We start from the raw sequence: 23,647 nt of genomic DNA, 5'->3' as shown, positions 1-23,647 counted from the left end.
GTTAGGCTCTGTTCACATCTGCGGGGGGTTTCTGATCAGGAAGACCACTTGGGGACCCCCGAATGGAAATCTAATCTGCATAAAAAAGCAGTTACCTAAGGAAGCCCACAGACCCCATAGACTATACTGGGGTCCGTGTGGTTTCTGCTCAGTTTCTGCATGAAGAATGTGGAGAGATCAGAGCTGGCTGCAGGACTTTTCTCTTCGTTTTTCATGTGGAATGGCCCGAACACAGATGTGATCTGCGCCTTATAGTAGTCGCCATTGCTGAAGGTTTTTACCCCAGAGTTTAACTGTTGAATGCTGTGGGAGATCTGCAGCAAGTCCTATAGGTGGGCTGCAGTGAGATGTATCTGATCTGGACTGGGTTTTGGCATGGCGTCTTTTAGACTTTGTACACATGGAAGAATCCAGACCAAAAAATTCAGTCTGTGATTTGGCCAAATTTCCCAGCCCGGACTCCCTGTAAACTATGACTGTGGCCTTACAGTGCTGTATACTATATAGGACCTTAGGAGGGACGCCCAGCATCATACATCACAATGATACTGACAGTCCGGCTCTCCAGGTCGTTCCACGAAAGGCTGCGATGTGCAGATTGGATTTTCTGATTCGGATTCCTTTGTGTGCATGAGTCCTTAGAGGCGTATTCACACGCTGGAATTTGGTGCTGATTTTGACTTCGGATGTGGGAGTGATTTATTACCTGTGATTTCATTTCAGGGGAGAGTGGAGCAGGCAGGGGCACACAGAGAGTGAGAGCAGGCAGATGGATCCTGGGGAATGTAGTCTGTCCACAGATTTACTGGAAGTAAGAAAAAATAATACAATACAAGTAATAGAAGGAGCAGCAAGTAAAATGAAGAATGAGGCATTGCGTTGGATTGATTTACAGTTTATCAGTGCAAATATATTTATGTTAAGGGCTCGTTCACACAGGGCACGCGACCGCGTATTTTGGTTCTGATTGTGCCGCCTCAGAATAGGACCAAAATGCGAATGCAGCGACTGTTACGGCTTCCCACTACGGAGTAGGCCCAAATGAATGGACCTAGTCCAGAGGGTGCTGCCATGAGGCGGACGCCGGGGCTGAATGAGCTGCAGAATCCGCCTGAAGAAAAGGAACAAACCGCTAGCGGAAAAAAGAACACTAGCGATCTGCATAGACCTCTATTGTGAGGGGGCGGATTTTGAGAAGGATTCAGCGCCGAAATCTGCCCCCTCTTTCCCTGTGTGAACGAGCCCTAATGGGATTTCCCCCATTAGGTTATGACCCCACGCTGCGTTTTACAGGCTAAGTTCACATCTGCGTTGGGTTCTCCATTGTTTGGGTTGGCCGGGGGACTTCAGGACTTTTACTTTGCCAATTTTTGGCGATTTCTGCGGGAAACACAACAGCTCAATGAGTAACGCTGCACTGATACGACTTATAGGGGGTTCCCGGGCTAAATAATTTAGGACCTATCCCTGAAAACCCTTTTAATAAATGGCAGGACATGTGTTATGTAATATCTTATCTCACATTCGGATAGAAGTGTCGCCGTGCTGTCGACTGAAAGCCAGAACCCGAATAACTTCTCGTTTTGTTTTTTCCTCGTGCTAACCACCATATTATATTGGGACCATTAGTTATTGATTATTTTACTTACTTTTATAGCGCCAACATGTTCTGCAGCGATTTACAGACATGCAGTGTCCCATACAGGGGGCGCTATCTACATTCTCCATCCTTAGCAGTAGACATCCGGATCTCTATGTAAGCGTATTAGGCTGTGTTCACACCATGTTGGTGGTGATAGATATGTAAAATAGATCCTTCTGAATGCTTCTGTCCACAGCGTCATTGCCAGGCAGGTGAACGATACCTGGGAATTGTCCCAGCCCCCTCCTTCTATTGATCAGTAAGTGATGGTGTATATAGCCGTGTCCTTTCTCTTGAATGGGACTGAGCTGCGACAGTGGAGAGGGCTGCACAACAAGGAATTGTAGATGGGATTTACTGGGTAAGATGAATGCGCTTCGTGTCGGAGCTGCAGCTGCATTTTCTGTAAACTGCTTGCACTGATATGATGTATATACAGGATAATGTCCCCCCTATGGAGAGGTGAGATATAGAAGTTACTGAGGTGTCCTGTCATCACGCTTGTAGCTATTATGCACATAACTCTTAGATGTGTGTATCTATCTATCTATCTATCTATCTATCTATCTATCTATCTATCTATATATATATATATATATACTGTATATATACTATATACTATATGTCACAGCAGGAGTACATTACTTGCTACGGTGCACATATGATATAGAAACATCTGCACCGGCAGGGATGGAATTAGCATATTAGTCCCATGATATTTTTACTTAGAGGAGAGATTCTCATAAATCCCCCAAATAGGTCAGACCTTTAAAAACATGTGATATATTCCCCTCAACAATCCAGCGCCCGTCCCGAACCGCGCTCTTGTTCACGGCCAGTGTCCCAGAGGACTGGTGTGTACATGTGGGGGGTTACAGCGAGGGGTCTGTCTCTGCTATGGACGACGTCAGGAAAACTTGGGATATATCTTATCAGAGGAAAATAATTCTAATGTTTCTCTGCTCCCTCGTCCACTGCTGTCTGCTGTTTCGGTCTAAAGACAGATTGCAGGTGACATGACTATGCATGTCTATAGAAGTCTATGGAGAAGTGAGAAGATCGTATCAGAAACACAGGCTAAGGCCGGGCCCAGCGCTGCAAACACAAAGCTGTAAAGTGGATGAGATTCTGACTAATCCCATCCACACATTGCAGAAAAAAATCAGCAGCGCAAATGCAACGATTTCAAAAACTGTCACTTTTTGCAGATTACATCATGTCGGTTCTACCTGCGGGAACTCTGGGGTTTCTGTATAGGCGTCATAAAGGGATGAAAACGCTGTGGACTTTCTGTGAAGAACGCTCCAGAAAAGACCGCAATTCGTTCCATTCACGCTTTTTCTCCGCAGTGTTTTTTGGCTGTGCCTCGCTTTGTGTGGTTTTTTGGCTGTAATTCACTATGTGGGATCTTTGCCTCAATGTGATACTGGAGCTAAATGGAAGCTTTCTATCACAGCCCAAGTACTTTATACATGTCAGTACATGTCAGTACTTCTCTGTATATGTCCTGCCTGATACTCTGAGTGACAGAGACAGTTATGGGAGACATTCTCATGTATTACTGTGTGCAATGTATGGCCGCTTGTCCACCAGCAGCTCAGGGAGAAATGCAAGCTACATATGGTGCACACCACGTGGAATACAAGTCATATAATAGTCAGACGGTGTTATTCCACATGTACACACGCTACTAATGATTTATGCAGAGTTTGTTACAGGTCAAGTACGCTTTGTTGTTCCATAGTTAGGCCTCATGCACAAGACTCTATGCTCAGTCCATTTACTAGTTTTTCTTGGCTGGCGCACCGACCTGTTCATTTTTTTATGACCCCATAGCCACAATTATGTATTTTCACGGTCCGGACTTTGAGGCCATGAAGCGCGAGCAAAACTCAGCATAGGTCCCACTCCAGGTTATGCTCCCTGACCCCAATGAATGGGACTGCAAAGTCACGGGTGGTACATGACTGTCATCCATGTGCCGTTCAGCTTCAGCCTGGCGACCTGGTTGTGTGTGTCACCTTAACCTTGGGACATCTTCAGATGTGACATTTGTTGTCAAATACATGCAGCGTTGTTGTTCCCTTCAAAAAGCAGACACCTCAGCTGCACCCAGTAGACCCTACAGTAAGTCTGTGGGGACATGGAGGTCCTAGAGGTATTAGTGGTGTCATGGATTCACCACTTATAATGGAGTTTAAAAGTTGTCCATCTGCTTCTGTGAGACAATTAGGGCTCATTCACACAGGCACAGAGGGGGCGGATTATGGCGCAGAATCCACATCATAATCCGCCCCCTCGCAATGGAGGTCTATGGAGGCCGCTAGCGGAAAAAAGAAGCGAGCTGGCCTTTTCTCAGGCGGTATCTATGGCTCGTTGAGCCTCGCGGCAGCAACCTCCGGGGTCGGCCCATTCATTTGAGCCTACTCCGGAGGAGGAAGCCATGACAGTCATGGCAGGTGGATTTTGGCCCGAGAGTGACACAGCTCCCCGCGTCACTCGCAGTGCTAAGATCCAGCCTTCTGCTCCACGTGTAAACTGACCCTAAGGTGACATTTGCACGTCAATGACACTGAGCAGCAAAGTGTCTCCGTGTGCAGCTGTAGACGGAAACATAGACAGGTATCTGTGCACGGCAAAACCATTTTTTTTTAAACCGGACACAGAGTTGGACATGCAGGACTTTGTGTCCGGTTAAAAAAAAACAAAAACGGTTTCGCCGCGGACAGGTACAAAATGCTCACCGGCGCTCACTTTTCACTTCAATGGGTTTGAAAACTGACTGCCGGGTTTCTGTCCCCTGACCAGATTCTCGGGGCAGAAGATGGAAATCCAGCTGGATTGGCTAAAGCGCACATGGGCGCAGATGTGAACTCGCCCTCAGGCCTCACATTGCGAAAAAGCAGCGTTTTATGTTGCAGATTTTGTTGCATTTTTTTTTTGAGTCAAAGCCAAGAATGGCTACAAATGGAATCGGAAATATGTAGAAAGCTCTTACACTTCTGACTTCTGCTCACTCTAGTCCGGGCTTTGGCTCAAAAAATGCAACAAAATCTGCAACAAAAAAAGCTGCGTTTCCGGGTTTCCTAAGTGAACCTCAAGAACGGAAACCTCAAAATGGTATCTAAATATAGTATTGATAGAGCCACATCGTGCCCCCTTCCCCAAAACAGCACCTTATATACAGGGAAATCTAAAACCAGTACTGGTGTCACAATATGGCGACGCAAGCGAATCCCATACATTTGTTCCTTTCAAAGCTTCATTGTATTAACCTTGGTATTGCCGTCATCGTACTAACCAGCAGGATACAGGGATCGAGTCACTTGGACTTAAATAGAAGAGGCTGTATACCTAATATATGGCTTCCAGTGGCTGCATCATCTAATGGGTGTGAGGTCCGGGTTTCGGGTGACCAGTCTGATACTGATCATGTGGACAGACCCCTTCACATTTATACTTACAGGTGACTTATTTCCATTACTGCCGATGTATTAGCATAGACGAGGGGTAAGAGATGTCTCTTTACTCAATGTGGTGGGGTGTGCAGGCTACCCCCGCCCGGCCTGATCCCACTGAAGAGATATTGGAGCTCAATCTGCTGAGCTGTTTTGGCAGCAGGAGGGGCCTAGACAATACTATATTACACTGTCTCCTCCATTATCTCTCCAGATGTCCTATAGGAGATATATCAGACTGTCATAAGATGCAATTTACGCCAAATTTATCAGAATGGTTTGGGATAGGTTTGGCACGGGGGACACACTTTCCGATTTTATGCTATATATGCAGCTTGTAATAAATTTACAGAATACTGTCACAAAGTCCCCTATACTGTCACTAGGAAGCCATTGTAGGTGGCAGCCATGTTGTAATGTCACTCTGGCCTCCATCTGTATTCTGTAGTATTTATATAGTGACATGTGACTATGCTGAGTGTGGGGATCGCAGAGAGGTGTCTTCCTGTTCCTTTGTAAATTTATCTGCGCACATTTATAGCATCTATTCCTTATACTGTATATATAAATATGGATAACAATATAAGAATAACAGGACCCCAATAACTGAGAGCCCCCATAACAGTACACCTACAGGACCCCAATAACTGAGAGCCCCCATAACAATAACAGTACACCTACAGGACCCCAATAACTGACAGCCCCCATAACAGTAACAGTACCCCTACAGGACCCCAATAACTGAGAGCCCCCATAACAATAACAGTACACCTACAGGACCCCAATAACAGAGCCCCCATAACAGTAACAGTACACCTACAGGACCCCAATAAGTGAGAGCCCCCATAACAGTAACAGTACACCTACAGGACCCCAATAACTGAGAGCCCCCATAACAGTAACAGTACACCTACAGGACCCCAATAACTGAGAGCCCCAAGAACAGTAACAGTACACCTACAGGACCCCAATAACTGAGAGCCCCCATAACAGTAACAGTACACCTACAGGACCCCAATAACTGAGAGCCCCCATAACAGTAACAGTACACCTACAGGACCCCAATAACTGAGAGCCCCCATAACAGTACCCCTACAGGACCTCAATAACTGACAGCCCCCATAACAATAACAGTACCTCTACAGGACCCCAATAACTGAGAACCCCCATAACAGTAACAGTACACCTACAGGACCCCAATAACTGAGAGCCCCCATAACAATAACAGTACACCTAGTACACCTACAGGACCACAATAACAGAGCCCCATAACAGTAACAGTACACCTACAGGAACCCAATAACTGAGAGCCCCCGTAACAGTACAACTACAGGACCCCAATAACTGAGAGCCCCCATAACAATAACAGTACACCTACAGGACCCCAATAACAGAGCCCCCATAACAGTAACAGTACACCTACTGGAACCCAATAACAGAGCCACACATTACAGCCATATCCTCCTACTAATATTATAAATGTGAAAGAACCTATGATGACATCATCACAGATCCTTGAGCCATTCTCAGATAGGATCATGCTAGGCAGTGGGCAGAGCTATATAGGATGAAGCTGGACAGTGTGAAAGCTGAAGAAAATGGAGTCTCATAGAAGATCAGGAGATTACAGAGCATGCAGGCTGTGTGTGGGCAAGAGGAGTGTATTGGGTGTAGAGTTTCAGTGAGTACGACAGGGAATTTCTGCAACATTCGTTCAGCCGTTTCCAACACAGAAGCTGCTCACACACTGATATAAGAACACCCCTCTAATCTAAATGACCAGATGTAGCAGAGCTTAGGCAGCGCTGTAGCACAGCTGAGTACGCTCTCCATAAGCAGAGATGTACATACAACTTAGTATGCTGCGCACATGCTGCGATGTAGCAGAGCCGAGACGCGGGAACAGGCGGATCATCCACAACAGCAATTGGCTAAATATAAGTGGCTCAGCGCCAACACTCAGCGGGCAGATGCTAGTTGCTCATATATCAATAACTGTGCCCCCCCCCCCCCCCGAACCCCATAACTGCAGCCAGTGGCGGACACACCATATGTATGTGGCATTCACTATCCTTGTGGTTTTCTAGTGTCGTGTGTCTCTGGTTACCTGCCCGCAGCTCTGTCATACCGTTGTGTATTTTTCCTGTCTTTGGGTAAAATTTGCAGACTGACGACTGACATTTATAAATATTTGAGGAGAACTATTGTAAGTTACAGATGGGTTTACACCGATTCCTCTGATCGTAGTAAAAATTAGAACTGACGCACATGAAGGATCACAAACAATATGCTATCAGTGTTTGATCTGTGAGAATACGACCCCCAGCACGTCCACAGATCAGCACATGGAGGGGCCCCTGCCTATGGCGGACTGTGCCTGCAACTGCAGCTGGACCCTATCATGTGAATGTACTGAGCCGCAGTATCAGGTGCAGCCATGGTGCTCTACATTATTATACTAATCCCATAGTGCTGTACATTATTATATTAATCCCATAGTGATGTACATTATTATATTAATCCCATGGTGCTCTGTACATTATTATATTAATCCCATGGTGCTCTACATTATTATACTAATCCCATAGTGCTGTACATTATTATATTAATCCCATGGTGCTCTGTACATTATTATATTAATCCCATGGTGCTCTACATTATTATACTAATCCCATAGTGCTGTACATTATTATATTAATCCCATGGTGCTCTGTACATTATTATATTAATCCCATGGTGCTCTGTACATTATTATATTAATCCCATGGTGCTCTGTACATTATTATATTAATCCCATGGTGCTCTGTACATTATTATATTAATCCCATGGTGCTCTGTACATTATTATATTAATCCCATGGTGCTCTGTACCACCATTGACTTCAATAGGTTCGGTCTTATCGCGCGTATCACATTGAAAGCAATAGGTAAGAAAACCTCCCATTGAGTTCAATGTGTAGCGTGCGTAAGACCAAACCCATTGAAGTTAATGGGATTCTGTTTTACATCACGCACTCTGACACGTGTTTATCTGTCAGAATGAGCAGATTGTTAACTCCGTGTGAAAGCAACGTAAGGGTAAGTTCAGACGGGGATTCTTGGTCCTTAGGTGGAGGCCGTCTCAGGTTCCGGACCAAAAACCGGGTCGCCACGACTGAAATCCTGCGCACTGCACTCTGGATTAGGCCCAATGAATGGGCCTAGTCAGGAGGAGGGAGTGTCTTCAGGCCGAATCGCGAGGTAACTCGGCCTAAAGAATGGGCGCCTCACTTCTTTAGAAGAAATGGCTCCCGGAAAAAAACTCCCAAGCAGCTCTCATTGATTTCAATGGCAGCCATTCAATGAAGCAAATACGGCCTCAAAATCCTGACCAAAAATCTCCATGTGAACTTAGCCTAACTTGTCCTGCAAAAAACAAGCTCTTTAGATACAATGGTGAAAAAATAAAAAAAAAGTTTTGACTCTTGCTGTTATGTAACAGAAAAAAACATAAAGAAAATGTTTTGGCCCTCAGAGGGGTTTTCTTGGTGACCCGTCCTTGGTCGTCTTAAGGTGATGAAGGAGATGGAAGAGAAGTCGGCTTGGGATTTCCCTTCTTGGGCTCTTGCTGGAAATTGTTGAAATGTATTTAGGGGGGAAGAAGCGCTCAAGTAGATGAGTTTGGCTGCTGGATCTTAGTTGACAACTGTCCGGAAGGTGGAATAAGGAGAAGGTTGCAGATGAGAAGTTTGTGGTATTATGACTTGGACTTGTCGGCACATCCTCATGGGACAAACACTCGGCACATTTTCCACCTGGATTTGCAAATGGAAAATCCATGGCGTGTTACAGTAAGAGCAAAGCCGTACGTATCCACATGCTGTGTAAGAAAATGTACAGTGGAAATTCACCTGTATTGTAGAGATTAACCCCTTCCCGACAGCCATGGTAATAGACCGAGCGCCATAACCGCCAGGCATTCTGCTGTTTCATACGGTATATTACGGCACTAACACCCAACGTTAGATTCCACTTCAACTGCAGGCAACAACGCTTTCATTTCCCCCGGAAATGGCTCCTGAATAGGGTTGAGCGATCGGGATCGGGAAAGATCGGATCCCAATCGGCGATCGAGCAAATTTCACGATCGGGATTGGCTTTTAAAATCGATCCTGAAATCTCAAGATCGGCTTAACCCCACTCCTGAACCCCCACTCCGTTGGTACCTCCACCTTTAATGTCTCGCTGCATGGCATCCCACTTGTATCCATAACAGCTGCCACCCTTTGGCAGGCCTCACATCTGTATTGCAGCCTATGGGGAAAGCAATCTATAGTTTGCCAGTTCAAACACCCCTGGGGGTAGAGGACAGTTTTTTGTTTTGTTTTTTTAAACAATAGGTTTATATTGAAATTTTGCAATGGTACATTATGTATAAGAGAGAAACATGAAATACGAGTATTAGGGCACACCACTCATGCCAATGAAATACAAGAAATCAAAGTTTGGTAACCGTCTAAACCAGAACAAATTCAGATGTATGTGCACAACCCCATATGTAAGAGAGTCAAGACACAGCGGAGCGAGACACAGGTAGCACATGTAGATAGAAGGGGCAATCGGAGAGGGGAGGGGTAATAGGGTCGGGGGTACAGGTAGACAATGCAGGTCAGAGGTAATAGAACAGGGAATAAATGAACCAGTACCCCAATAACTGTGACTAGGCCTGCTCATAGTATGTCAGGATGGCAAATATTTTTTAAGTTTTTTTTAAAAAATTTTTTTTAAATAAAATCTCTCCTTTCCCTATCTCTCAAATCACAATAAATAAAAAAAACCAAACAAACTAGACCCCCCCATCCAAAAAATGCCAAACGTTAAAAACCTTAATCTCATATAGCGAACACTAGAACGCCAAAGAAAAGCAAAAGAGATGAATCTCCATTTTGTTCACTATTCTGATTTCCAAATAAAATTGAATGAAAAATGATCAAAACATCGGGCAGGTCCCAAAACTCCCCACAACTTGTGGCACAAGAAAGGATGAATAATACCCCTCCCTATATGAAAACCTAAAAAACTTATATGGCGGCTAAAATAATTTTTTGCATTTTTCAAAATGTTGAATTTTTGTAAAGATATTAAAACCTGCCCGTTTTTTTCCGGTATCGCTATGACCATGCTGACCCCAAGAAGAGAGGGAACGGGTCACATTGGCTGCACAGTGAGCGCCATAAAAAACCAAACCTGTAGGAAAGTAGTAAAACTGCTGTCTCTCTAATTTCACCCAGTTTTTCTGAATATTTTTCCAGCTTCCCAGTACATTTTAGGTTGGATTAGATGTTACCATTACAAAGTGCAATGTTTCCTGCAAGAATTAATCTCTCACACAGTTCTGAGGCTGGAAAATATAAAAATTAGGGGAAAGGGGGAGTAAAAATCATATTTCACCCTTTGCAATGCCAGGGAATATTCTACAGCAAATCTGTGAATAAATCCACATAAAATGTACAGTATATAGATTTTGCTACAGATTCCTTTCACAAGGGACTCTATATTCTCAATGTACTCCTCAGTGCTCCCAAATGTTGCCTAAATCAGTAGTGTCAGCAAATATATGTAACATTGTGATGAATCTCATCACAGAACTTCTCTGTCGGTGTTTCAGGCTCTTTTCCTCCTCCTTCTCTGCTAAACTGACATTCACTCTGAAATCTCTGCTGTATTCTGTTCTTGCTCATCCAAGACAGACTCTTGGCTCACCTTAGCATTAAATTAAAGGGCTTGGTCCAAGGTTTGATAAGGAATAGCATAGTAATGAGCGGGCACTGAGGAACGGATGTTTTGTTTCCCTGTCTGAATGGAGCAGCAGTCCAGCTTTGAGCACTATGACTCTGTTCACTGTCTAGGGGACTGCTGGGGATAGACATGTACAGCGCTGAGCTACCTCCAGCTGTGTGCGTAGTTGACCTGCTGCTGCACTCCAGTGGGGAAACAGGACCCCGTTCTCATGATCAATGGGGTTCCTAATCCATAAGCGATTGGTGGAGCTCCCATGAATAGTGCATAAGATCAAACTTAAAGGGGTATTTCCATAACTCCTTGTTCGGCAGCCTGAAGGCTCTGTACTCTCTTCACTTCCTGCATTTCTCGCACATTGGTGGGCGGGGTTTCACTTGCTCTATCTGCTATGATCCACAGTATGACGCTGATGTGCAAACTGATGTAGCAGGCTGGATTTGAGTCAGCTTGCATTATATACAGAGGTAACGGACTCCTTATCTCAGCCCTTATCAGCCAAATTCAATTAAACCGGCTGAAGATAGACAGCACAGTAATCTCGGAGCTTTCACCTCCCCCTCCCCTATATGAGGAGCGCTGTTGCTTGTCAGCCCCTCCCTCCAACCTTGAGAGCAGGCAGCTAGTCACTTGACAAATGAGCAGATAATCCCAAGGGACAGTGTCAACAATGAAGTGAATAAATTAACATAGCGGCCAAACAAAGCAGTTTTGATAAAGCAATGTATTTAGGAAAAGTCTTATAGCCACATAAACTAGCAGTATTGATAGGATCCTTGTGATGGGACAACCCCTTTAAACCAACCCCTTTAAGGGGATTTGTAGAAGTTTATGGAGGGGGAGGAGTAGTAGGAGCTCAATGAGAGAGAATGAATGACACAAAAATAGAGCCAGAGCCTGCAGCAGCTAAGGTAAAGTTTCTATCATTCACCAAGTACTTTATTACATCAGTATTGCTCAGTACTGCCCTCTAATGGCCTGTTTGCTGCTGCTGCCTCTGTTAGAGAAAAAAATTGAGATCAGGGAGAAAACTTCTGAAAACTGCAGAATACACATCATATAATGCTCAGAAGTAGAGCTATCCCTCATTGTACACATTCTGTACTATTGATTTATCCAAAGTTGGTTGGTGGGGTATGAGTTCACGTTGGTAACATCTCCTGACATATCTCAGTGACATCCTCAGAGGTGCCTGTACCCTTTACATAAATGTACTGCCAGAAATAATGGAAAATACTGAGGTCATATTCGTGATTCACACCGCTCCACAGACGACAGAGCCTCATTTTTATCCCATTTCTTTTTGCCAACTTTGCAGTATAGAAGGAGGGGTGCACGCAGCGCCGCACCTCCCATGAGGCGACCTGAAGCGAGCGCTTCAGGCGGCACTCTGCCAGGGCCTCAAGGAGGGCGGCATTTTTGCTAACCTAAGCCAGTCCAGGAAAAGCTGTCCTGGACTGGCTTAGCACGGAGCAATGGTTTGGGGAGGCCACTGGAGCAGCGCTGCTCCAGCAGCCTCCCCTCACGCGCAGGCAGTCTCCACGCCTGCTCTCTGCCGGCGAACAGCGCTAAGCCCTGACCCTCCGCTAAGCACCGCCCCCTCCACTAAGCACCGCCCCCACTCCGGCCCCTCCCCCGGCGGGGGGGGCAGCTTTCTGCACTTCGCCTCGGGCGGCGAAAGGGGCAGGTTCACCCCTGGGTGCACGTCTCTCTGCCCATGGGATTGGTGAGAAGGCCAAGAGACTGTCTATAGTATATAGTCATGGTCACCCTTCACCTCGTTCATTATGTAAATTTAACAATTTTTTTCAGAGAAGTCCTCAGTAGTTGATACCTTTTTTAATGGCTAACTTAAAAAAATTTTTTATGACATATCGAGCTTTCGGGACTACTATAGAGGTCTCTTCATCATGATGGTATAACACAATGTGTGAACGTAGGCATATATAGAGAGAGAGAGAGAGAGAGAGAGAGAGAGAAATGGAGTGTTAGATGGAAAACAGAACATGTAAATAACAGTTTAAAAAAACATATATATCAGTCACAGGAAGGTTCTCTGGGTTTATGGCTCCTTTGATCAGTCACGTGGTGTCTAGTGGTTGTAAAACGTCATAAAACCCTGGGCCTGATTTAACCCCCTTTGGAGAGTGTTGAAGGTCATCATGAGTTTAATCTCCCATATGCGGCGATCCTTTCTGTTTCTGAAGTTCCCTCTTAGTATCAGGATCTTCATATTTTTGGTGATATTATGATTTTCATTGCAGAAGTGTTTTGGCCCCGGGAGGTCCAGTCTCTGTTCTCTAATCGTATGTCTGTGTGAGTTCATCCTCATCCTCAGTGACTGTCCTGTCTCCCCTACATACAGGCCCTCAGGACACTTAGTACACAATATCAAATACACTACATTAGGTGTGCTGCAGGTGAAGTTACCCGGGATCTTGTAGTGTCGATCAGAGTTCGGGATCTTTATTTTGTCCGTAGTCAGTATGTGCGGGCAGGTTTTGCACCTTTTCTGTCCGCATGGGAATGTTCCTGTGTTAGTCGGAGGTGACAGTGAGCTGCTGACAACCATTTTCCTGAGGTTTGGTGGCTGTCTGTAGCACAGGAGAGGGGGGTCTGGATATATGGATATTAGACGGTTGTCTTTTTGCAGTAGTGGATGTAATTTGCGTGTGATTCCTCTCAGCGTCTCCAGGTGGGGGTTATATGTGACAACAAGGCACACCCGAGTGTTTTCCTGTTTGGTATTGTATTTTAATAACTCCGATCTTGGTATCCTAGTGGCCCTGGTGATTTGGTTATCAATTGTTCTTGGATGGTAACCCTGCCTCAAGAATGTGTTTTTGAGGCCCCCAAGGTGTTCGTCTCTATCTGCAGGGTCTGAACATATGCGATGGTATCTGATGGCCTGGCTGTACACAATGGAGTTCTATATGTGTTTAGGATGAAAGCTATCCCATCTTAGGTAGGTTGGTTGGTCAATCGGCTTCCGATACAGCGATGTCTCCATTTTGTTATCCTGTATCTTGATGATGGCGTCCAGGAAGTTTATTTCCGAGAAGGAGTGATTGAGCGTCAGGTTGATGGTGGGATGGAACTGGTGGAACTGTTCATGGAAGGTTTTCAGCTGTTGTTCAGACCCAATCCAAATGATTAAGATATCGTCAATGAAGCGATAGTAGGCCCGAGGCCTGGTGGTGCAGGTGGATAGGAAGTCACTCTCCAGCTTGGCCATGAAGAGATTAGCGTACTGTGGCGCCATTTTACTCCCCATTGCGGTGCTGACTCATTTACTGACAAGTTTTTCTGTAAATTCTCTTGAGTTGAGGTTTGTCAGAAGATGATATTAGGACAGATGAGATGAAGGTGTTACCATCAGCACCTCTAGTAATGATGGAGCGACGTCAAGTGTCACATCCTACAAATCAGAATGTGCATCTAAAGACAAATCTATCAGCAATGGCCGATCTATTCCGCATTAACCAGCCTTCCCTATATGACTGTATCCCTCATAAAGAAAACCTGGAGCCAGAATGGTGGCCCCTGGGGCCCATCTAGTCCTCCATACCTGGCAATGAGACAGACATGTGAAACAACAGATGGTTCTTTCTGTGGTTCCTTAAGTTCACACAGGGTTTTTTGGTCAGGATTTTGAGGCCGTATCCTGACCAAAAAGTTGGCTCCCATTGAAATGAATGAGAGCCGGTCAGTTCTTTGTTCCGGCTCCTGGAGAAAGAAGCGACATGCTCATTCTTTCAGGCGGATTCACCTGGCGACATCCACCTGCAGACGCTCCCTCCTCCTGACTCGGTCCATTCATTTGGGCCTAACCCAGAGCGGAGTGTGCGACTAGATACCGGTGCACTGCCTCCGCCTCAGGTTCTGGTCCAAAAAAAACCTTGTGAACTTGCCCTAAAGTCGGTTGTCCAGATGTAACATTGATGATGTATCCTTAGGCCTTCAATATCTGATTGTTGGGGTCTGACACTCAGGACCCCCACAGATCAGCTGCTCTGAGCGCCGCTTCACACGTCACTGATGTCATGTCCGTTTGTTATGAGGCGTGTTTGCAGCTCAGTCCCTTTTAATATTATTATGACACCAAGAGTATTTATCCTCTGACCACTGCGACCCCGACCGAACCTGAGAATGAATGCAGGCGTGTAGCTTGGTGGATGGATGAATTCACCTCAATGGGATATAGCTAGACTACAGCTCTTTGCTATAGTCAGTCTGTATACACAGAGGGGCAGACAACCCTCAGCGGCCAGATCCCCACTGATCACCGGTTTATCTTCTAGTCTATGGCTAGAGGTTATCCTGGGTGACATAACCCCTTTAAGTGAATAGCACTGTGCTGCAATACCAAGTACAGCCACTAGGTAGTATATGGCGTTCATCAGAATGCTGCAGCTGATGGGTGGGGGTCCCGGGTGACAGACCCCACTGATCAGATATTGATCACTCGTCCAATATGTACGTCTTAAGAAAACCCCTTTAAGTGTAACTTGTGTCTCTTACCTGTATAGTCACAGACCAGCGTCGGAGTGATCTGTCTGTCTGTAAGCTCTTCTGTCAGGGCAGATCTGCAGCACTGGGGATATATACTATATACTGGCTTGTCTGTCAGGAACCAGGTGAGCTCCACCTGCACATGTGGCCACCCTGAGCCTACTGAACCATATCAGGTCTTTGCCCATTGTTCAGTACTGCCCCCTACTGAGTAGTAATGGGGACTGGCACTGTATCTTACATCACAATAGCAGCGCTTGTTCAGCTGAAGAGTTGAGAGGAATAGTGACATTTCCGGGTTCTCTTTTATAGAACTGTCCCTGGAAATTAGGGCAAGCGGCAGCGCTGCAGTAATAGTAGCTGACATGCTCGCTGATTCAGGTCTACCCTGAATGAGAAGTATTTCTGGTAACATCACAGTGTGACGTCATCAGGTTTCTCATGCGACAAATACATTGCTCCAGCACACTCATACAGTACACAATAATACGGGATGCAATTACACAGTACACGCTAATATGGTGCTAGATGATAGCGTACACGCTAATATGGTATACGGTGATACAGCACACACTAATACAGTATACAGTGATACAGCACACACTAATATGGTGCTAGATGATAGAGTACACGGTAATATGGTATACAGTGATACAGCACACGCTAATATGGTACACGGTGATACAACACACGCTAATATGGTGCTAGATGATAGAGTACACGCTAATATGGTACACGGTGATACAGCACACAGTAATACAGTACACAATGATACAGCACACACTAATATGGTGCTAGGTGATAGAGTACACGCTAATATGGTACATGGTGATACAGTACGCACTTATTTGGTATATGCTAATACAATACACTCTAAGATGGTACACACTTATTACAGTACACACTAATACAGTACACCTTAATATGGTACACGGCGATACAATATACACTAATACCTTAATATGGTACACAGTGAAATAGTATATGCTAATATGGTACACTCTAAGATGGTACACACTTATTACAGTACACACTAATACGGTACACGCTTATTACAGTACACACTACGATGGTACACACTAATACAGTACACGCTTATTACAGTACACACTAATACAGTACACACTAATACGGTACACGCTTATTACAGTACACACTACGATGGTACACACTAATACGGTACACACTAATACGGTACACGCTTATTACAGTACACACTACGATGGTACACACTAATACAGTACACGCTTATTACAGTACACACTAATACGGTACACACTAATACGGTACACGCTTATTACAGTACACACTAATACGGTACACACTAAGATGGTACACACTTATTACAGTACACACTAATACGGTACACGCTTATTACAGTACACACTAATACGGTACACGCTTATTACAGTACACACTACGATGGTACACACTAATACAGTACACGCTTATTACAGTACACACTAAGATGGTACACACTAATACAGTACACGCTTATTACAGTACACACTAATACAGTACACGCTTATTACAGTACACACTACGATGGTACACACTAATACGGTACACACTAATACGGTACACGCTTATTACAGTACACACTACGATGGTACACACTAATACAGTACACGCTTATTACAGTACACACTAATACGGTACACACTAAGATGGTACACGCTTATTACAGTACACACTAATACGGTACACGCTTATTACAGTACACACTACGATGGTACACACTAATACAGTACACGCTTATTACAGTACACACTAAGATGGTACACACTAATACAGTACACGCTTATTACAGTACACACTAATACAGTACACGCTTATTACAGTACACACTAATACAGTACACACTAATACGGTACACGCTTATTACATTACACACTAATACGGTACACACTAATACGGTACACACTAATACGGTACATGCTTATTACATTACACACTAATACAGTACACACTAATACAGTACACGCTTATTACAGTACACACTAATACAGTACACACTAATACGGTACACGCTTATTACATTACACACTAATACGGTACACAGTCAGGGCTGCTGTAATCATAGGGCCAATGTTGCACTTGCCTCGGGCCCTATGTTAGCAGGGGCCACCTTGGGACAGTCCTGCATACAGAGTGTTGTCCCGCTATTCTGGGCTGCTCCAGGATGTCACATCTACAACTCCTCTAGGTCCTCCGGGCACAGGGTTTAGTTTTTTAGTGATCTTGCAAAAACTTTTGTTTAAAAACAAAAATAAATAAAATATAGCTATTAGTTTTTTCCCATTTGAGGGCTCGCTCAGTGGAAAACATGAGCATAAAGCCGACCCAGCGGATTATTACGCTTCCTACTGTCATTAGGGCATTGTGGTGCCCATGTCAGACATGTTTGACTCTGGCTCATAGGCAGCGATCTGAGTAGGGGTCTCCTCTATGATGTCCGGATACCCCAATAGGAAAATCACGAGATCAGGGGTTTTCATTGGTAAGGTCACAGTTTAGGCTTTATATTCTGTAATAAAGGAATATACACATCTGGTACTTATCATGGTGATGGTGACGCTGCCCCTGTGACAGTAGGCCAGGATGGGGGGGGGGGGGCTCGTCCGACAGATTTACTATAACCCACAAATAGATTTATATCACAGGTCTACTCCAGTTCATAGATTTGGGTTCACACGCGCCTACATGAATTAGTAATTGGCCAGAGACTCTTGGTCATAATGGCGAGTCGTGCGCCTATTGGGAATCCATTCAGATTGGTGTAAGAATCGGCAGCAACCCTTAATAACCCTTAACGTTCTTCATTCTGGAGGACTAAAGTCAGAATATTGTGGAGTTCAGAGTTTACGAAGCTCCAGCGATGCGGCCACAACTTTTTATTGGATTGCAGAGGAGGGTTCAGCTATTTCCCGCCACCCTTCACCCCGTCTGCTCGGCGCGGTTGTCTCCACAATTTGTTTCGTGACTGTAGGAAGGAATGGGTTGAGGCGAGGCTGACATCTCATAGGCTCATACCCAGCTGTGTACACGACCCCTATGTACGGGCAGCCCTGATACTTCAACTCTTTTAGAAGGGCCTGCCCTCTATTTAAAGGGTTTTGCAGCAAAGAAAATGTATTTTTAGCAGAGCCCTGAATGGCCCCTCACCTTCTGCCACTCCTGAGGCTTTCAGGCCTGCTGCTCTCTATGTCCTGTTACAAGGGCGATGTCGGGCACACGGAGATCTGACCGCTGAGCAGCGCACAGGGGCGGATTCATGCACCGGTCACTTATCCCTAATTTTTACATTTAAGAACTGAAATCTAGGAACCTGCTTTGTGTTCAGCTATTATTTACTCCAGATTTGTGGTGTCAATAATCATAAATGAGTTGGGCTATGGAGGTCCTGCCCATTTCCTCCCCAGCTCTGACCTCTTGTCTGCGAAGCTGCGACAAAAGCAGAAAAGCGCACAAGTTTTGGAACACATTGGGTCAGATGTGATTCTACTTTTGTTTTGCACGGTATTATTAATAAATGGCCGAACCAGGTCAGAATGAGAGGATTATGAAGAAGCTGTTACCTTCTCATAAATCTGCGGGATGTCCCAGTGCCAGGATGGCTGGTAGGATTTCCTTTCTAACGCTGGGTTCACACCTGCATTCTGGTCTCCGTTCTGTGCTTTCCGTCTTCTGCATGCCAGAAGATGGAAACCACAGACCGGGTCCGGCCGTGAGCTGCGGTGAGCGTTTTATGCTCTCCACCGCGAAACCGGATTTTTTAATCCAGACACAGAGTACTGCATGTCCGACTCTGTGTCCGGATTAAAAAACCCGGTTTCGCGGCGGAGAGTGCAAAACGCTCACCGCCGCTCACGGCCGGACAGCTTTCTCACCTATTCAAATGAAAGAGTCCTGCAGGTTTCCGTCTCCTGCTCTGTTTTATGCAGGAAACGGAAACCTGCAGAACGGACACCTGACCGCAGATGTGAACGAGCCCTAACTCGTGACAAGAAAACTGGCATGAGGTGTGTGTATATACAGTCCTATGAAAAAGTTTGGGCACCCCTATTAATCTTAATCATTTTTAGTTCTAAATATTTTGGTGTTTGCAACAGCCATTTCAGTTTGATATATCTAATAACTGATGGACACAGTAATATTTCAGGATTGAAATGAGGTTTATTGTACTAACAGAAAATGCGCAATATGCATTAAACCAAAATTTGACCGGTGCAAAAGTATGGGCACCCTTATCATTTTATTGATTTGAATACTCCTAACTACTTTTTACTGACTTACTGAAGCACAAAATTGGTTTTGTAACCTCAGTGAGCTTTGAACTTCATAGCCAGATGTATCCAATCATAAGAAAAGGTATTTAAGGTGGCCAATTGCAAGTTGTTCTACTATTTGAATCTCCTCTGAAGAGTGGCATCATGGGCTACTCAAAACAACTCTCAAATGATCTGAAAACAAAGATTGTTCAACATAGTTGTTCAGCGGAAGGATACAAAAAGCTGTCTCAGAGATTTAACCTGTCAGTTTCCACTGTGAGGAACATAGTAAGGAAATGGAAGACCACAGGGACAGTTCTTGTTAAGCCCAGAAGTGGCAGGCCAAGAAAAATATCAGAAAGGCAGAGAAGAAGAATGGTGAGAACAGTCAAGGACAATCCACAGACCACCTCCAAAGAGCTGCAGCATCATCTTGCTGCAGATGGTGTCACTGTGCATCGGTCAACTATACAGCGCACTTTGCACAAATAGAAGCTGTATGGGAGAGTGATGAGAAAGAAGCCGTTTCTGCACGTACGCCACAAATAGAGTTGCCTGAGGTATGAAAAAGCACATTTGGACAAGGCAGCTTCATTTTGGAAACAAAAATTGAGTTGTTTGGTTATAAAAAAAGGCGTTATGCATGGCGTCCAAAAAGAAACAGCATTCCAAGAAAAACACATGCTACCCACTGTAAAATTTGGTGGAGGTTCCATCATGCTTTGGGGCTGTGTGGCCAATGCCGGCATCGGGAATCTTGTTAAAGTTGAGGGTCGCATGGATTCCACTCAGTATCAGCAGATTCTTGAGAATAATGTTCAAGAATCAGTGACGAAGTTGAAGTTACGCCGGGGATGGATATTTCAGCAAGACAATGATCCAAAACACCGCTCCAAATCCTCAGGCATTCATGCAGAGGAACAATTACAATGTTCTGGAATGGCCATCCCAGTCCCCAGACCTGAATATCATTGAACATCTGTGGGATGATTTGAAGCGGGCTGTCCATGCTCGGCGACCATCTAACTTAACTGAACTTGAATTGTTTGTCCAAAATACCTTTATCCAGGAACTGATTAAAAGCTACAGGAAGCGACTAGAGGCTGTTATCTTTGCAAAAGGAGGATGTACTAAATATTAATGTCACTTTTCTGTTGAGGTGCCCATACTTTTGCACGGGTCAAATTTTGGTTTAATGCATATTGCGCATTTTCTGTTAGTACAATAAACCTCATTTCAATCCTGAAATATTACTGTGTCCATCAGTTATTAGATATATCAAACTGAAATGGCTGTTGCAAATACCAAAATATTTAGAACTAAAAAGGATTAAGATTAATAGGGGTGCCCAAACTTTTTCATAGGACTGTATATATGTGGCATATATACCTTAGCTGATTCCTCCTTCCTTGACATCCCAGCCATGTTCATGTATGGAGGAAGGAGAGGGAAAGTCTTATTGTGACCAAGAAATTACTCCCATCTGATGCCAAATGTCCTAGGGTGGCCATATATACATTTGTGGGACAAAATAGCCAAGTTTGGCCAACAGTGGGTTATAAAAATAATTGTGAATGACTTGTCATGGCTGATGACTTTTGTCTGACAATAAAATAGGTAACGTTTATTACATTTTTGGCCATTGATCCACCAGAGATAAGTGTACAATGTGGTAAGGCTGGGGTCACATCTGGACATGGGTTTCCTTCATGGGGTCCTCTTGGGGACTCCCCTGAACGGAAACCTAATCCGCATAACAAAGCGGTGACCTTAGGAGTCCTGCAGACCACATAGACTATAACGGGGTCCGTGTGGTTTCCATTCGGGCTTCATGCAGAGAGGCAAACAAAATGCCCGTACGGAGAGCGGGCACAGATGTGAACCAAGCCTAAGCCAAGTGTGCTAGATCATTTGTCACTTTGCACAGACTCCCGTCATCGGACACTTTACTAGTTGAAGGTGATGGAAGGGTTGTCTGATCGATCCCACCATCCATGGATGAGAGTGCACATTCTGCAGATTCTGGAGTACCATTAGGTTTTTCTGTACAGGGACCCTCTTAGGCCTGGGATTGGCTTTGGCTTCTATTCCAGGGTTTGTCCTGTAAGTAATCGGTAGTTGTTGTCGGTGACGTCGGCCTATTGTCCTTGGTCCACTCTTCTATCAAGCTGATGTCATCTTTATTCCCTGATTATTTCCCAGTATCGTGTACTTGTTTCCAGCTTATAACATTTCTTGCTTCAGGACTGAACGTCTATTGGTTAGAAGGAATCCTTATCGTCTCCATTCTTGTGTAGACTGACTAAAAAATGTAAAAAATATAAAATACGTAATAGGTTATGACACTGGGGACAGTAGTGCAGATTCTCACTTCAGATGGTAGTCAGGCTTTGTGCAATGAAGACCAACAAATCGCTGATACATTGCATGGGACTTGTGACCAAAATCTCTCGCGGGAGGTCACTTTTTACAATACAACGACATAGATGAGATGCCGCCATGTGACATTGGGATCTTCATGTAGTGTGTCGTGCCGCCGTGACACCCTGTCTCAGTGTCTGTTCACATCACATTCTGATCATCCGTTTGATGGATCCAATTTATGGAGTCAGGAAACGTGTGGCCGTCTGTTTACATAGTCAGTGTGAAATAAAAGGGCATACATTTCATGGCTGAGATGGTAATAACCCTGTTTTCAGCAACATGAGGTGTTTGAGAGTTAGGGAGTCAACTTAACCCAACTGCGCTGTTTCTTTAACTCTTGTTAACCTCTGTGTGAGTTAAACAGAACCTTTCCACCTATTCTGGTTCTTAGCATCTGTTAATAGGCTCCTCACACTGATTCCAGCACAGTTGGAATTTTCTCTCTAGCCCACACCATTCCTGAACAACAAGCCCACGGGAGATTTGGTGCCTGATATGCTATTTAAACTGTATGTCAGGTGGGCGGAGTCAGGCAGGGGTCGTGATTGAGAGCTCTAATCAGAGGCAGCCAGTGTCAGAGCTCAGAATCACACCCCCTTGTCTGCTCCTGCCTGACACCGCCCACCTGACACTATAGAGTCTAAATAGTATATCAGGCACCAAAGCCAACAGCACTGATTGCTCAGGAGTGGTGGGGGCGAACGGAAAAAACTCCAACTGTGCCAGAATCAGTGGAGCAGCAGCCAGAGACAGAGTCGGAAAATGTTTCTGATTCTGAAAACTTATTTTCTATTATATGATAGAATTATTACTATTATAGAATTAATGACGTAGTTTGTGGCAGGAATGAGAGGATCTCTACCGCTTCTGACTGACCAAGATGAAGGAGCCGTTTAAGAAGGAGTTGGGGTCAGGCTGTGGAAAAATAGCGGAGTTGTAGTCAGTGGTTTGGCTTAGCAAAGTCACAGACCTGCTGGAGGGCGCCAACAAATAGTGACGGGGGTAAAACACAATTCTGACAGCAAGTATTTCTCAAATGTTCTCCACAGTTTAGCTATTTTTCCCTGAGGCGCTGTTCACATCTGCGCATGGGTTCGGGGGCTTCTGTTCGGGGAGTCCACCTCGGGAAACCTAATCTGCCTAAAATAGCAGTTACCTAAGGAAACCCGCTGACCCCATAGACTGTAACGGGGTCCGTGTGGTGTCTGCTCGGAGAGAAAAGCGCTGCCTACAGGACTCTATCTCCTCTCAGAGGGGAACGGAAGGGCCCGAACGCAGATGTGACTGGTCCTTAGGAGCGTTCTGTCATTGTTACTCTTCTTCATAGTTATAGGGATGACAACCTGGTACCTATGAGGAACTTCATGGGTGACCGTTGGCGGAAAAAAATTTGATGATGTCACTATTTCTCTATCGAAACATAAAGTTGTGCGATGTCATCAGCGCTGCAGCCGGTTCCAACAGCTTGTCTGCGGGGTGCTTGGCTGATTATTATATATCGATCACCTATCCTAAAGCTTGTCCTCACTCTCTAAGTCCTGGGCCCCATGTGGTGTAAATGC

General features: G+C 44.8%; 1 protein-coding gene across 8 annotated transcripts in view; it reads left to right on the top strand.

The window, feature by feature from the left end:
* Nucleotides 1-23,647, top strand: part of SYNGAP1 (synaptic Ras GTPase activating protein 1) — a 152,618-nt gene that overhangs the window by 6,921 nt on the left and 122,050 nt on the right. The window lies entirely within an intron of this gene.

The sequence above is a fragment of the Leptodactylus fuscus genome, chromosome 11 (assembly GCF_031893055.1).
Source record: "Leptodactylus fuscus isolate aLepFus1 chromosome 11, aLepFus1.hap2, whole genome shotgun sequence".
In the NCBI taxonomy this organism is placed as follows: domain Eukaryota; kingdom Metazoa; phylum Chordata; class Amphibia; order Anura; family Leptodactylidae; genus Leptodactylus; species Leptodactylus fuscus.
Note: the sequence above shows the minus strand (reverse complement) of the source record. Positions and strands in the feature narration are given on the sequence as shown.